At 35.7% G+C, this 16,987-nt stretch overlaps 1 pseudogene; it reads right to left on the bottom strand.

Moving 5' to 3' along the window:
- Window positions 1-16,987, bottom strand: part of LOC137718460 (condensin complex subunit 2-like) — a 41,059-nt pseudogene that overhangs the window by 20,337 nt on the left and 3,735 nt on the right.

The following is a 16,987-nucleotide window of genomic DNA, read 5'->3' on the forward strand; positions in this document are numbered from 1 at the left end:
GCAATTTCCCTGTGACAGGCAAATACTTCTTTGTTTTATGCTTGCCACTGTGTTGACAAACATGGTAAACAATTTAACCTCAGTTCTTTTCTTAAATTTCATTCGCTTTTATCTTTTTCAATTTCAGGACAATAATTTTGAATCACACGTTATAATTAGCCTGCAAACGTGCATCTCTTGTTGACAACATGCTGATTCATATCATTTTCTATGCTTTTGGTAAGCAAACACTTGAGAGTTCAGAGTTTGATTCTCATTGGTTTTGTTTTGGAACTTTCGTTATTATCCAATTCTAACAAATGCTTTTTTGTTGTTTGTAGATCATGTGTTTAATCAATATTCTTCAAATTGTACAATTTTAGACCTCCTCACTAAAGACATTATTCACGCTAGACCTAGAGGATTCAATGGTATCATAAAAATTTAAGACTTTATCTGCATTGTTTTCTTTGCATTTTTAAATTCAATTTTTATCTAATGCATGTTTATGTTTTCCAATTTTTACTATATATTTAAAATAAAGAAGCAAAACAAATCTGAAATACACACCTGCAAAACGTTGATGATGTTCCTATGAAATCACTGAAAAAAAGATCCTCTCCCAAGCATTACAAACTAGGGGCTCATGCTTTATCCTTATTTTCAAATTCTCGCTTTTCAATTTTAATCTGCAATTAAGTTTAATTTTTTGTTTATTCTGTGAGTTACATGCATGAGAATTCATTTGTCGTTTGTTTTCCCTGCATCTGAAAAATGCATCAATATGTAGCTGTAAAATTACATTTTGTTTTCTGTTTTAGATAAACCCTGCCTTTTTGTTTTTCCCAGTTGTATCTGCATCCTTGCAAGCTATCTATACTGAAGGTGAAAGCTTTTACCTTTACAGCTCTTGAACAACTAATGTAATTACAACTTTTAAACGTTCTTTTTTTTTTTTTTTTTTTTTTCCTCTTGACATAATTGATCATTTGCAAACCAGGGTCACCAGGGTCTTCCATATCCACCTATACTTTCTCTCCAACTCTGCTGCACAATAATCAGTTCCAAATCTATTTGATTTCTCCTTTCCCGTTTTAATTGCACTTAATTAATAGTATTTAGATGTTTTTACTCTCGATTCATTTAGTTAGTCAAGGTATTAATCTTCTGCAGATTATGACTTACATTTTGTTGTTCATCTGCCTTTTCTTTTCCTATTTATGACACACCCTGTTCTGTGGCTGCCAAGCGTACTTGAAAAGTACTCTAATTTGAAAATTGCGTTTTATGTACCAGTATTCCAAATATATTGCAATTTTTTCATTTGTGTTCTCTTTTTTTTTTTTTTTTTTTTTAAATTTTTTCTAGGCAAGTGAACGCTGATGTAATGCGTTGATTACCCAATTGCCATAATATAGCAGGCCTCTTCGTAGACAGATTGAAGCATCGCAGGTAAATGCAGAGTTGAATACCTTTTTACGGCATATTCTCAGCTTTTTAATGCATTTTCGATGCAGGTGTTTAATTTGTTTCAGTTAGACTTATGAAGTTTGATTACAGTCTTCACTTTCGATTGTACCCGTTTGGTGATGATTTACTTAGAATTTGTCAATCATTTTAATGCATGTAAGACGGTTTTTGCTTTTTAGGATGCTTTTCTAACCTTTAGACATTACTCGATTTGATTTTTTTAAATGGTACATGAATTTCCAACTTTGCTCTTTTAGTATGTTGTTACAGTGATTTAATTGATGTTTGTCCATAGATTTTTGCTAACTTTAATTCCCTCATTCTCACGTTATCTATAAATTGTTGTATGATTTTAATTTTAACTTCTTCGTTTTTATTTATTCCCATTTCTTCCATTGATACTCGATGTTTGCATTTACTAAAATTGCATCAAATTAACGCTTGATTGTACTGACGAAAGTGAGAGGATCAACTCTTTGCATAAAATTGTATCAGTTTATATAAAAATGTACACAAATGAAGGTAGAAATCTGTCTATGTTTCAAAAACCAATTTACTTAATGAATTTCTTTTATATATTTTCCATCTCTCTCAATAAGTATTCTTTAACAAAACTAAAATCTTTCAGTTGTAACAACCAAAGAGCCAGTTACATTTTCCTTTATTTGTGACAATTGATGTAGTAATTGAAACCTTTTTCAATTTTTAGTGTCTTTATGTTTTTCAGTTTTTACTTTTCTGTGTATATATTATGTCTTGCATTCTTTTTTTGGTTTTCAAACTACAAGTGGGTATACCAGAAGACTACAGCTTTCCATATAGTTTCATATTCTGTGATTAAATAAAAAATAAAAAAAACATGTAAAACTGTTGTACTTTGTTGCTAACCTTCATACACAATCAGGTCATGCTATTCATAAAGTGGTTCGAAGAATTCTAGGAGCTTGATTCACCTAATTTATCCTCTTCATGGAAAAATTCTTTCAAAAAGTTGAAGCATCTTTCATTGTAAATAACATTTAACCTTTTGTGATGATATTTTATCCCTTTGAAACATATTTTTTCATGTGCTTTTCAATCCTGCAGCAATGTGCGGGTAGTATTTCTAAACCTCTATGTCTAGTCATAAAAATTAGTTTAGTCTCGCTCTCAACATTATTAATATGCAGTGGTTTTATAGTATTTACAGAAGGGAAAAATTAAGGCGCCACTAATAATAATTATCATTTGAATGTTCTTACCAAATCTTTTTAACAAAACACCGATAGTAATAAGTGTAGCGCAATCGGAATCGTTCAAGGTTCCGTGCGGAGTGACAGAATAGAGGTATTGAGCCATTTTTTCTCCTCTTTCAAAACCCTGAGACCTGAGAAGTGGGATGACATTGCAGCTAGGATTGGTGTTGCTGAGTAACTTGTTCTTTTCAACCATGTATTTTGCTAGTTCGACGCTTTCTAGTGCTTCGTCTACAACATAATGAAGACTGGTATAACCATTAACGTCTTGTATTTCCAAGTCTTTTGGTCTCATTTAGTCCACCTATTTTCTTGCAATGTGCACCTTCTTACATAAGATTGCCATTTGAAGAACTGTCCCAGTCCTACCGTTTTTCGTAAGTCTTGCAGTTACTGCCTTGGGATGTTGGATAATAAACTCCAGTGCAGCATCCCATTCATCATTCTCCACCAAATCCCATAAAGTTTGATTAACGTGGCTGTCCTCGTGTCCTGCCAAGCTAGCTAACGTTATATATATATGACATATAGTTGTTACCTTCATCACCGAAAGTAAACATAGAGACCATACAGTTACATATTTTTCTTATTCTTCTTAATTTTAGGCTTTCTTTTATTATCACCCCCAATAACCACATTAAAATTTAATATTAAAGGACTTATATACCGTAATATGCAATGACAGCTTTGACCTCATAAGGTTCTAAATTTTTTTTTTTTAAAATTTCTAAATACACCCAAATCACTTTTAGTGTGTATATTCCTTCCCTTAACATTGGATCCTGCTAAGTCTATCATAGTTGAAATTTAAGTTGTACTTTTGAAATATTGCAGTCAGGTACTTGCTTGTTTGGATATTCTTTTTCTTCAAAGGAGCGGATTAGTGTCTCTGGGCTTAGTAACAAGACTGTTAAAGTTGATATAGAAACTTGTCTCAGTAACATTGATATTATACTGTGCTATGAGATTGAGCACAAGATGCTTGAAGTTATTTATTACAAATTATAAGTTATAACTTGAGCAACTGAAGAAATATAACTACGTCTGTCATTATCCACTGTTAATCTCACGAAATTGGGGGCTTAGGTACAGTGGAATCCTATGACGGGAAATTTGCGTTTGATTCTAGCATTGAGCATTCAAATGAAATGGCCACTCTTAAGATTGAATGTGTTTGGCATCCAACATAATATCCGAGTTGTTCAAATTTTCAGCAGTATATCCCATGTCAAAGAGTAGGCTAGTTTCTGGGAAAGTATGAAGCAACCCAAAAATAATATTTGTGAAGTTAATGCAGAATCAATTCTCTTAAATTCTTTTTTCATTAATGATGGCTTTTCAAATCTAAATCTTCATTATTTGAAGAAACAAATAAGATCTTTGGTTGACCTTGTGTATTTGCACCTAAGATGTGAAAAGTGTGCAGTGTATGTAAAAAACGTGGGGTGTATGTTAAGAGTGTGGGTGTGAGGGTATTATAGGAATGTATATGGTGTGTATTAAATATATGAAGTGTATTCCACAATATGTGGGGTGTTAATATAACAAAGCCACTTTTATTGTGTATAGGGTACTTTTGTTCTATTTTACCATTGAATACCGTCCTTTTTTTTTTCATGTAAATTGCAATTGTTAATTAAAATCCAATGTTGATAGCATCATGCATTTTAACTTTCTATTTGTAAAAAGAAAAATAAACGACTATTTTATATACAAATAACGATGTAAAATTTGAAAAGAGTTCAATCAATAAATATTGAACGGAACTCTCTGTGGGAATAAAGATATAATACCTTCATTGGGCGATTCTTCTATTGCCGACCTTTCCTCTGGCTCTGCATCAATAGTCGTTGGGTTGCTATCAGTGTGATCGTCGGATATCTCCTCTAAAAAAAATGAAATCCTTAATGTTTATATCGTATCACTCTCTATTGGGAAATATATTTCTCCCTTTTCCTTTCTTATTTTTGTTGTTGTTTAAATTGAGCTATTCTACTAAGGATATATTGATTCAATTGAAAATAGCCAGGCCGAAGCCAAAATTGACACAATTTACGTCTCTCTATTTATTGGAAAAAAAAAAGAAAAAAAAGACGTCTTCGGCCTATGCCAAATAAATTGGGCTTACTACACTTTTATGCAAAATACAGTGCAACAAAAAGGCAAAGAGGAATGTTTGGCTTCTTAAAAGTTGAGGAGGAGTTCCTCATCAAATACTTTGTGGTTGATTCGCAGTCTGGTAATTATGATCAAAATTGTCCAAGCTATGAAGTATTAAAAAATGATCATTTATGTAAAAACAAAATAATTAGGTTGTTTAGTCAATTAATTATAGCAAATAGATATAGATGGTTCGTAAATAATGCTTTTATCGAATGTAACCACATGCTTTTAGACAATTCAATGAATAAATGATCTCATATTTTATTGATTTTACAAAAATGATCTTTACAAAATGATTTATAACATTAATAATTTCGATCAGAAGCACAAAATTCCGTCAATCGGTCACGAAGTATTTTGAGGAGGAACTTCTCCTCATCCTCATCCTCAGCTGGCTTCAACTTTTCTGCCAAAATATCCCATGCAACTTTGGCTGTGCTGATGCCCATAATAAAAGAAAAAGTATCGTCCCCACAAAAAGTTTGGATCGAGTGCAAAGCCTCGGCATTACTCTTCTTCCAAGCTTTAAATTCAGCCTCACCATCTTCTCGTTTAGGAGCCTCAGTGGTGGCTTCCACAACGTCCCAAAGATCTTTGCGAACGGGTAGGTTTTTACTCGGAAACTCCATTCTTCATAGTTATTTTGGTTTAGAAGTTTATGAACAACTAAACTTGAGACAACTGTATCTGTCATCTTCAATCTGTAAATTTATCAAACCTGAATTTATGTTGTTCGAGCATATGTTAAAACAAACTAGTAAGAAAAAGGTAATACTCACAGATTGAATTTTTGGGCAATCTTCAGATTAAGCTATGCACATAGTGCAGCCAAAGTTCTTATTTATGATAACAAATCAGCCATTAAAAAAAGACTCAAGATATCCTATTATTTATTACAGCTGGACTTATGAGTCCATACTGAAGACAAAAAACAAAGGGCAGCTCCGCCGGTGCAAGTTAATTGATAGAGTAAGCCCTAAAGATGAGAGAAATAACGTGGTACGATAGAGAAATGCAATTAAAAAAGACTAGAAGTGATGACTTATTCTAGAATGAGTAAATTGTAGCAATGAACCAATGGTCCCTAAATTTTAACTCAATTATAGCAATAGTCCCTTAATTAAAAATTTATAAATTGTAGCAATGGTCACTAAACTTTAACTTCATTGGAGCAATGGTCCCTCAACTAAAAATCCATTACCATTAGTTCCTCAACTTATCAAAACGTCTAGCTAGGGTCCCTCAACTAAAAATTCATTACCATTGGTCCCTTAACTTTAATCTAACTAGAGAAATTGTCCCTCAACTTTAAGTCAATTAGAGCAATGATCCCTCAAACTTTAACCCAATTGTAGCAATGATCATTCCAACATAACTCATTTTGACAAAGTTGACGAAAAAGACCATAGTTACACGTTTTGATTAGTTGATGGACCCCAATTGTAGTAATGGTCATTCCAACGTAACTTATTTTGGCCAAATTCTAACGAACTTGACAAAAAGGACCATAGCTACACATTTTGATGAGTTGATGGACCAATGGTAATGGATTTTTAGTTGAGGGACAATTGCTCCAATTTGATTAAAATTGAGGGACCATTGCTACAATTTACTCGTTTGGAATTTGCTAGGTGAGAAACTGGATGTATTAGTTGACGTCAATTGTAAATTATAACTTAATTTTCATGGCAATTATTTAGCCCTTTGGATGGGAATCTATACCAACTAACAATTAACAATATATGATTAAAAAAATCCACGAATTTCATGTTCACGAATGTAAGTAACAAAGTATAAGTTATGTTAATCAGTACTTAAGTAATAATTTAATCATTAACAATCACGTTACATAATTTGCAAAATATGATTTAAATAGATAGTTGATAGGATTTTTACCACGTGCAAAAATAAGAATAAAAATACTTAAAAATACTTACAATAGAACAAGGTAGTTGTAGTATAAACGCCTCAAGCAATATCGTTTTTCACAAGGATTGAATGAATAATTTGTGTTTAAAACAAATTCTTAATTAATTATTTAAAACAAAGTTTGGAAAATGTTGATTTTGTGACCTAAAATATTAAAAATGAACTTTAAACTAAAACAATTAAAGAATTAGCAAAATAAAGAAAACAAAAGGAAACGTTTGAAAACCAAATTGTAAAAGCTTAGGGTTCCGCTGTCATCTTAACAATTCTATGTAGTTTTACCAATTACTAATGAATTACACATGCAACTTTAAAGGTTAGGTTTTCCTTATGCATATTCTCCTCGTGATATTCAAGCAAGAACGTATATATAACATGCAACCCGTCTACAATATTCAAATCAAATATGAATATGCAAGACTCATTAAGTTTTATGAAAACCCCTTGAAAAATCATGCAACCCCTAAGAGCGTGATATTCGCCTTAGGTGAAATTACAATTATTAACCACAAGAAGCAATACTCAATCATCTGGTGATATTTTGACCGAATTGCATCTGATTACTTATCTAAACATCCTAATAATAGCTAAGTATTAAGATATAGAGAAAGTTTAAACACAGTGATTAATAATTCAAAATATGCATGCATAATATCATAAGCAATCAACTAAAAGACCACACATTCATACTAAGGCTCGTAGCTTCGCCCTAGCAAACCGAAATTAGTCAAGGACAACCATAAAACAAAAGGAATTTTATTGAAATATAAAAAGGATAGAAAACACCTTAAAAGAAAATATAAATCGTCAAACCCTAACCAAGTTCTCCAAATTGATGCGTTTTTTTCCTTTTTCTAATGGCTAAAAAGCCTTATTTATACAACTACAAAATAAAACCCTACCTAGAAAATGTCTTAAAATAAAACTAGGAAACATAATAAAATAATAAACTAGAAAATAAAAGGTTTCCTATTTGAACTGAAATTCGAACTTCTTAGACAATTAGATTTTTGTCCAACCAAATCAACTCCGATTTGGTCCCCAAAAGTCTCTTTTTAAAGCTTGATATCCTAACAAATCCTCAGAAGGAATCTTCCTCAAAATATGTCATTTTGACCTCTAAAATACCCAAAACATCCAAAAATGTCAACCTGGGAAAACTGCGCGCTGGGCTTTTATTTCATTGCCACGGTCAAACGGCTTGGTAGAAAAAATCTGAAACTTTGATACAATCAACTTGAAAGACTCACGAACATCCTTCAATTGGAATCGCTCCAAAGTTCTCCCGTTTGATTACTTTATTGTTAAGAGGAAGTCAAATGTCCTACATTAGAAATATAATTCAAAGTATCAAAATCTCACCAAAACAATCAATAAATTAATACTAAGATTAGGATAAAATATATAGTATAATATTGACTCATCAAATACCCCAAACTTAACTTTTTTGCTTGTCCTCAAGCAAAACAAAATTCAAAAACAAAAACAAAAATTAACAAACTAAAAACCTAAACAAAAATTAACTCAAAAACAAATGAAATAGCAGACCTGGGTCAACGTTTGAACAGATTCTTGTACATGGTTCCAAAGAGTTTCTTTCAAAGCCGCACATCGACTTCTTTGGAAGTCTTGTCGTAGTGGACTTCAATTTTGTTTACCTGTATTGTTTAGATGTAGGAAGCAAACCGTAAAGCAAAAAACTCCACAGATTTGTTTTAACGGATTATGAATTACATACTAAAAGTGTAAAACTAATCATAAAACTAGACATAATCCAACTGTAAACCTTTAAACTACATGAGTTGAAATCAAGTTGGTAAAACCACCACAACTCATGTCATAGGCCATATGACACTAAGATTCCGACTCGTGGAGCTAACTCAAATTACATCAAGCTGAAAAGTTTGGAACCAACCTGGCGAGGCTGAGAAACAAGTGTGCTAAAGTCCTTCACATCACTATGGATATTTCCGTAGTCATATTGTCCCCCAAGTCCACTTTCATCATCGAAGTATGGAAATTGCCCATCATCGTCACATTGTTGCCTTGATTCATCTGATACAACACCAAGTACTCTATATAAACTACTTGCATATTTCATCAGTAATAAAATAAATAAATAAATAAAAGGATTGAGAAAACAAATGGACGTTCCAAAAATTTAATTATTGGTATATCTATTTGTTATCGAGAAAGAATTTATTACCTGAGGACTGTTGGATAATGGCCAAATTAGTTCCTTGTTTTGTGGCTTTTTCAAAGCAATGTTTTGTGGCTTTTTCAAAGCCATGTTTTGTGGCTTTTTCAAAGCCATGTTTTGTGGCTTTTTCAAAGCCATAATTATTTGGCATAAGAAGGGGCACGGGTGAGAGAGAGTGGAAGAGAGCAAGGAAGAGATGTAAAGCATCCAAAGAGATGGTGAGAGCATTTGGCTCTACCATGGGTAAGGGTGAGAGAAATCAAGAGAGCTAGAGTGAAAGATCTCTTGTGAAAGAACTCTTGGGGTAGAATGAGGCTCTTGGGAAAATTCTGTGAGTGGGTGTACAAGGGATATGGGATTGGGTTATGTCGATTTAACTCATGTGTAACTTGTACTGTTTTTCTCATAGTGAAGAGCAATATCTCTCCGAGGACGTAGGCAGGTTTTTGCCGAACCTCGTAAATTTCTCGGTGTCTTTATTTCTTGTATTTTATTTTGTTCAACTGTGTGTGATTTTGGTGAGGTTGTAATCTGAATCTCGGTTTCGCACTAACGAACGGGCCAAGGCACAACAATTGGTATCAGAGCATCGTTGGGGGCTTTGGTTCGTTGGAGGTCCAGATTTGTTGTTCACCATGGAATTTTCAGTTGAGCAGTTTAAAGGGAGAGGCGGTTTTGCTCTTGGTAAAGGAGAGTAATGGAAGCCTGAAGAAATGGAAGCCGTGTTTAGGGATGCTTGGATCAACTACGAAAGTTGATGTTGAGGAAGAAGACAAAGGCCTCTTTCTTCTTACCTCACTTTCAAATTTGTACGAGAACCTTGTGAAACTTTACTGCAAGGAAAGAAATAGTAAGTTTGGAGCAGGTGCAAGCTTCTTTGGTGTGGAATGATACACACAAGAGACCATGGATGATGGTGGGCACAAGACTGCTTAAGCTATTCAAGGTTGAAATCGTGGAAGAAAATTGGAAAGAGGATCTGAGAGAGACAGCAGGTTCGGATCCGGTTCCGGAGGCAAGGGTCCACAGTGCTACGGGTGCAAGGCCGGGTTAGCAAGTTTGTGGTGGAAGACTTTGAGTATGCCCTTTAGGTACTCGAAGCAACACTTCTCCTGGTGATGTTTAGTCTCAAGTGTTGCAGGGGTTTTGCAGCAGGTGGAGCTATGAGATTCACAGGTGATGAGAAGGTCCTGAGGTAGGAGGAAGTATGAGAATTTTGTCTGGCTCGATGTGTTGTTGCTGGAAATAGGCGCGCTGACGAGTTTCGAGGTTGCAGACAATGAAGAGGAGGAAAACCTGCTGGAGGAGACGAGGATGTGTTGAGATCCTGTCTGAAGCTAAATGGTGATTTTTAGCTTGCAGCAGCTGCACATGCATTGGCAGTAACTGAATCGGAACAGGACCAACGAGGTTGATTCAGAGTGTGCATGCTGGTACGTAAGGCCAATGGACTTTGGTACAATTTGGCCAAGGTGGAGATTGTTGGATAATGGCCAAATTAGTTCCTTGTTTTGTGGCTTTTTCAAAGCAATGTTTTGTGGCTTTTTCAAAGCCATGTTTTGTGGCTTTTTCAAAGCAATGTTTTGTGGCTTTTTCAAAGCAATGTTTTGTGGCTTTTTCAAAGCCATGTTTTGTGGCTTTTTCAAAGCCATAATTATTTGGCATAAGAAGGGGCACGGGTGAGAGAGAGTGGAAGAGAGCAAGGAAGAGATGTAAAGCATCCAAAGAGATGGTGAGAGCATTTGGCTCTACCATGGGTAAGGGTGAGAGAAATCAAGAGAGCTAGAGTGAAAGATCTCTTGTGAAAGAACTCTTGGGGTAGAGTGAGGCTCTTGGGAAAATTATGTGAGTGGGTGTACAAGGGATATGGGATTGGGTTATGTCGATTTAACTCATGTGTAACTTGTACTGTTTTTCTCATAGTGAAGAGCAATATCTCTCCGAGGACGTAGGCAGGTTTTTGCCGAACCTCGTAAATTTCTCGGTGTCTTTATTTCTTGTATTTTATTTTGTTCAACTGTGTGTGATTTTGGTGAGGTTGTAATCTGAATCTCGGTTCCGCACTAACGAACGGGCCAAGGCACAACAAGGACTTCCTGCGTCGCCTTCCAAGGCACTAGAGCAAAAAAGAGCATATCATGAAATAGAAAGAGTACACCAAAAAAATATGTGGTATGATTGTTGACAGTTGACACACATTATTTTTACTTGAGGTAGAAGAAATAGCTTATAAACTCTTCTGGTTAGTAGTGGCAATCTTCAGGAAGTTTTGTATTAATTTACAGGGTTCTCCACTTGCAGGGAGCAGTAAGGATTTTGGATTTTTGGGAGGAGCAATATCTGAGAACTCTTCTTCCAAGGATTTTGTGAAATCAAGATCCTGCTGTGCTTTGGTCTTCTTTTGTGTAACTGTTACTGGTTGTTCTGCAGGACGATCGTTCTTTGAAACCGAAAAAACAGATTGCGTGATGTGTTACCATACTATTGAACCACAAGAGATACACATACACATATTAGTTGATGACATGATCACTGAACCTGACCTTAAATTTTTCAATGCTTCTAATGATCAGGACCTACCCATGCATTTTGTTTTGAAGTAAATCCAAGACTTAAGAACAAAAACCCATCAACTTCCTCAAGTCTCTCATCCATATCAAGCTCATGGTAGGCACCGGTGATAGATTATATGATGGAATGGACGACTAGGATAGTGCCATGTGTTTTTAGATTAGTGAAGTGGTGTTATAAGGTGTAAACTATAAATACCTGAGTGTAATTATCACAATATACAGTTAATCAAATATCAGTGCATTTTTCATAGATCTCTCTCTCTCTCTCTTACTTCTCTCTCATCTCTCAAGATTACTTAGAGTGTAAGATTGCTTGTAGAGTTGACATGGTATCATTGCCGACCATGGCCGCCGCCGTCGGTTGAAGATCCTTGTGCTTCCGCTACCTATGTTCTTTGGTTGTGACGTCGTCATTCCTGTTTGTTGGTGATTTCTGTCGGTGATTATGTTTCCTATTTGCAGTCGGTGGTTGAAACCCTAATCAATTTGGGGATTTTTTGTCAAAGTCGGTGCTTGCTGTGACTTGCTTTCGTCGCTCCACGTTTCGTTGATTGCGAGGTGTTTTCTTTCTTACATCTTGTCTATTCGCTGATTACTTACTTATAGCTGTTGATTCTCACAGTTATTGATTGAAGATTGCTCTTGGTTCTGCCTTGCGAGTATTTGTTGATTGTTGTTCTTGATTGACTTTCTTGATTGTGTCCGTTCACTATTGTATTTCTTTGTTGATTCTTCGATTGCTTCGCACTCCAGCAATTTGATTTTTACAATGGTGAATCCTACTTTGTTGGCGCTAACTCAATCACCGATTTCGTCCTTAATTCTGAGTGTGGAGAACACTGTAACTGTGAAATTAGATGACATCAATTATGTTACTTGGAATTTTCAAATGGACTTGTTGTTGGAAGGAAATGGAATTATGGGTTTCATTGATGGTAGTATTCCATGTCCGGAGAAACTTGGTGAGACTGATTCTGAAGATGGGATTGTGGATCTGGTTCCGACAATTTCTGATGCATACAAAGCACGAAAAATTCATGGCAAGGCTTTCATGACTCTTCTTGCTGCAACCTTGTCTTCCTCTGTGTTATCCTGTATAATTGGCTGTCAAAGCACTAAAGAGATGTGGATTAATTTGCGTCAGTGGTTTGCTAGTACCAATCGTACTAATATTGTTCAAATGAAGATTGATCTCCAGAATATTAAAAAAGGACCAAAAACCATTGATCAATACTTGCAGTGTATCAAAGATTTAAGGGATCAATTGGTTGCAATTGGTGTTACTATATCAGATGAGGATATTGTCATTGTTGCATTGAGAGGACTTCCATCCGAATACAATACCATTAAGGTTGTTATAAGGGGCCGAGAGAATTTGGTATCTTTGACTGAATTGCGCTCTCAGTTGAAGGCTGAAGAGTCTACTCTGGATGAAGCTATCAAACAAGTTCCATTAATGACTGCAATGTTGGCATATGGTGGGTCTGGTTCGGTGTATGAATCAGGATCTTCTTCTGGATACTCTGTTATGCCTTCTTCTAGCTTTACTCAGTATCCAGTGCAGTCTATGCCATTTCTATCACCTATGCAGTCTATGCCTCTTATGCAAAATCTGTCACCCTTGCAACCTATGCAATCCATGCAAAATCTGCAAGCTTTTTCATATCCTCAGATGTTTCCAGCACTAGTTGCTTATGCTACTTAACATACCTCTGGTTCTTATTACAATTTTCAAGGCAATAATTACAAATTTAAAGGGAAAGGGAAGAAATTTTACTCTAATTCTCAGACTTTTCCCTAGTCACAGTTTGGGTCAGTTGGCTCTCATTTTGTGTACTCAACTCCTGTACAACAAAGTCCTGCTACTTCTGGCTCAAATATGTCAAATATATGATCGAAAGGGTCATTCTGCTTTAAACTGTTTTCAACGAGGTTGTCAAATCTGTAACAGGGTTGGCCATACTGCTGCCATTTTCTTTGATTGGAAAAATTTTTCTACTTAGTGTTCATCACAGTCTTATAACTATCCTCAATACTATCAGTTTTCTGTGATGCCATCTCAACCGTTTACTTGTCCACCAACCTATGCATCACATCCACACCAACCTAGCACTTCTTATCAGCATCCATCACCACTTGTTGCTCTGAATGCTAGGATTGTGGCTTCTCCTTCCGTACCTCAACAAGTGTTTTGGTTAGTCAATTTTGGTGCTACCAATCACATGACCTCTGATCTCTCAAATTTATAAGAGGCAGTTCCTTATCCATCCTCTGAGACTGTCACTGGTGCTGGTGGTGAAGGTTTAGTCATTGCAAATATTGGCATTTCTTGTATTTCTACATCACAACATAAGTTTCAGCTTAAATCTGTGTTGCATGTGCCTCAGTTATCACAGCACTTATGTTCAATGTATTAGTTATGTCGAGATAACAAATATCGTTGTATTGTTGATGAATTTTCCATTTGTATACAGGACAAGGTCACAGGGCTAATCCTCTACAAAGGACTGAGTAACAATGCTGTATATCCTTTTTTCGTTTTCAAACCCTCAAGGCTCATTTCTTCTCCAGCTTCCTTCCTTGCTGCTTTTCTTGGTTAGAAAGTCTCTTCGGAGTTGTGGCATTATAGATTAGGTCATCCAACTAATATTGTTGTGTCAACTGCTTTAAATAAATGTAATGTCTCTATACTAAGTACTTCACCATCCAAAATCTGTATTGCTTGTTTGCAAGGCAAGTTCACTAAACTGCCTTTTCCCAGTGTTGCTTCAAAATCTGTTGTTCCTTTTGAAGTCATTCACACCGATGATTGGGGTCCATCACTTAATATGTCTACAGAAGGATTTAAGTACTATGTATCCTTCATAGATGAATGTATGAGGTCCACTTGGATTTTTCCATTGATGAATAAAACAGCTGTTTTTCATACATTTGTTCAATTCTTGGCTTTCATATCCAATATGTTTGATGCCAAAGTTAAAATATTCTAGAGTGATGGGGGTGGGGAATACATCAAACATCAATTTCAAATTTTTTAAAAGACAGGGGTATTGTCCATCAAAAGTCTTGTCCATATCCCCCTGAACAAAATGGGTTGGCTGAGAGAAAGAATAGACATATTATAGAAACTGCCATCACTCTTTTACAACAAGTTTCTCTTCCTTCTCAGTTTTGGTTCCATGCTTGTGCCATTGCAACTTTTCTTATTAATAGGATGCCAACTGCTACATTGCACATGAACTCTCTATTTGAAGTTTTATACAAATTCCCACCTCCACTTCATTATCTCAGAGTGTTTGGGTGTGCTTGTTATCCATCTATGAAACCATATAGATCCACTAAGTTGGAACCCAAAACTACTGAGTGCTTGTTTCTTGGGTATGCATCTCATTATAAAGGATACATATGCTATGATATCCATACCCATAAACTTATTGTGTCAAGACGTGTAATGTTTGATGAACAAAAGTTTCCTGGTTTTTCTGTTCCATCTCAGTCCACTTCACCTACAACTAAACAATCTTCTTTAGTTGGTCATCCTACCAAATTTACTCCCATTACTTCTATTCCAATTCCTTATCCTATTGTGGGTCCATTTTTCACTGCTCCTGGATCCCATGTTACTCAGTCCAGTCCTTCATCAACTCAACAATATGACCTTGTCTGTTCTTCATCAAAGGGTTCTAGCACTTGTGATTCAGTTGCTTTTGCAATGCGGGAGTCTTCGATTAATTCAGTGAGACATATTGAGGACAATCCAGATGTTACTACTTCTCAGGTTGCTGATCTTCAATTTGTGATACTTAACTGTCATCCAATGCAGACTAGGTCTAAGTCTGGCATTTACAAAAAGAAAGCTTATGTTGCTCAACAGTGCTATGATTCAGTGTCTCTCCAAGAACCATCTACTTTTCAAGCTGCTAAGTCTGTGCAATGGCAAGTTGCTATGAAGGAAGAAATGGATGCTCTTTTACAACAGCATACATGGACACTTGTTCCTTTACCTTCAAACAAAAATTGTGTTGGATGTAAGTGGATTTATAAACTTAAGAAAAATTCAGATGGGTCTGTGACACGATATAAGGCTCGGTTGGTAGCCAAAGGTTTTTCTCAAGAAGCCGGTTTGGACTATTATGAGACCTTTAGTCCAGTTGTGAAACCTACTACAGTTTGGTTGATTTTAGCATTGGCTGCTTTTTTGGTTAGAAACTCAAGCAATTAGATGTCAAGAATGCTTTCTTGCATGGATTTCTTAATGAAGAGGTATATATGTCTTAGCCTCAGGGTTTTGTTGATCAAATGCATCCTGAGTATGTTTGCAAGCTCGAAAGGTCTTTGTATGGTCTCAAACAAGCTCCACGGGCTTGGAATGAGAGATTTTCCAAGTTTCTTCTTCGGTTAGGATTCAAGACATCCTATGCAGATCCATCCTTGTTTGTCAAGTCTACTGGTAACTCCATTGTTGTTCTTTTCCTTTATGTGGATGATATCATTTTAACCGGTGATAGTGATGAAGCTGTTCAATCTGTGATATCCCAGTTGACCAAAGAGTTTGATATGAAAGATCTTGGTCTTTTACATTTCTTTCTTGGGTTACAAATTGAATATCAGGCAGGAGGTCTTTTTGTTCATCAACATAAGTATGTGAAAGAGTTGTTCCAGAAGGCTCACATGGATGATTGCAAATCATGTCTTACACCCTGCCATCCTAATCAGAAGCTTTTGAATCATGGCAGTCCTTCTATTTCAGATCCTACAACTTACAGAACTCTTGTAGGTGCTTTGCAATACCTCACTTTTACTAGGCCCGATATAACCTTCTCAGTGAACCAAGTTTGTCAATTATGCACCAACCTCTTGAATCACACTTCACTGCAGTCAAACGTATACTGAGATATCTTAAGGGTTATATGGATTTAGGTTTATGTTGTACACCTGGTTCCCTTCATTTAAAAGCATACACTGATGCTGATTGGGCCGGTGATCCTAATGACCGAAGATCAACCACTGGTTTTTTGGTGTTTATTGGTTCAAATCCTATTTCTTGGAGTTCCAAGAAACAACATACTGTGAGCAGGTCTTCTACTGAAGCAGAGTATAGGGTTATGGCCACTACTACTGCAGAAGTGGTATGGATTCAACAATTGCTTCACGATCTTCACTTGTCATAGTCTGATGTTCCCTTACTACATTGTGATAATATTTCTGCTATGGCACTTGCTACTAATCCAATTTTTCATTCCAAATCAAAACACATTGAAATTGACTGTCACTTTGTACGTGAAAGAGTACAAGAAGGTACAATATTGTTGCAGTTTGTCAATTCCAGTGATCAGTATGCCGATATGTTTACCAAAGGGTTGTGTTCTCCGCAATTTCGTTTTAATTGTTCCAATCTCATGCTTGGTTGCTCCCAGCATGTGATTGAGGGAGGATGA

This window comes from Pyrus communis, chromosome 15 (genome assembly GCF_963583255.1).
Source record: "Pyrus communis chromosome 15, drPyrComm1.1, whole genome shotgun sequence".
In the NCBI taxonomy this organism is placed as follows: domain Eukaryota; kingdom Viridiplantae; phylum Streptophyta; class Magnoliopsida; order Rosales; family Rosaceae; genus Pyrus; species Pyrus communis.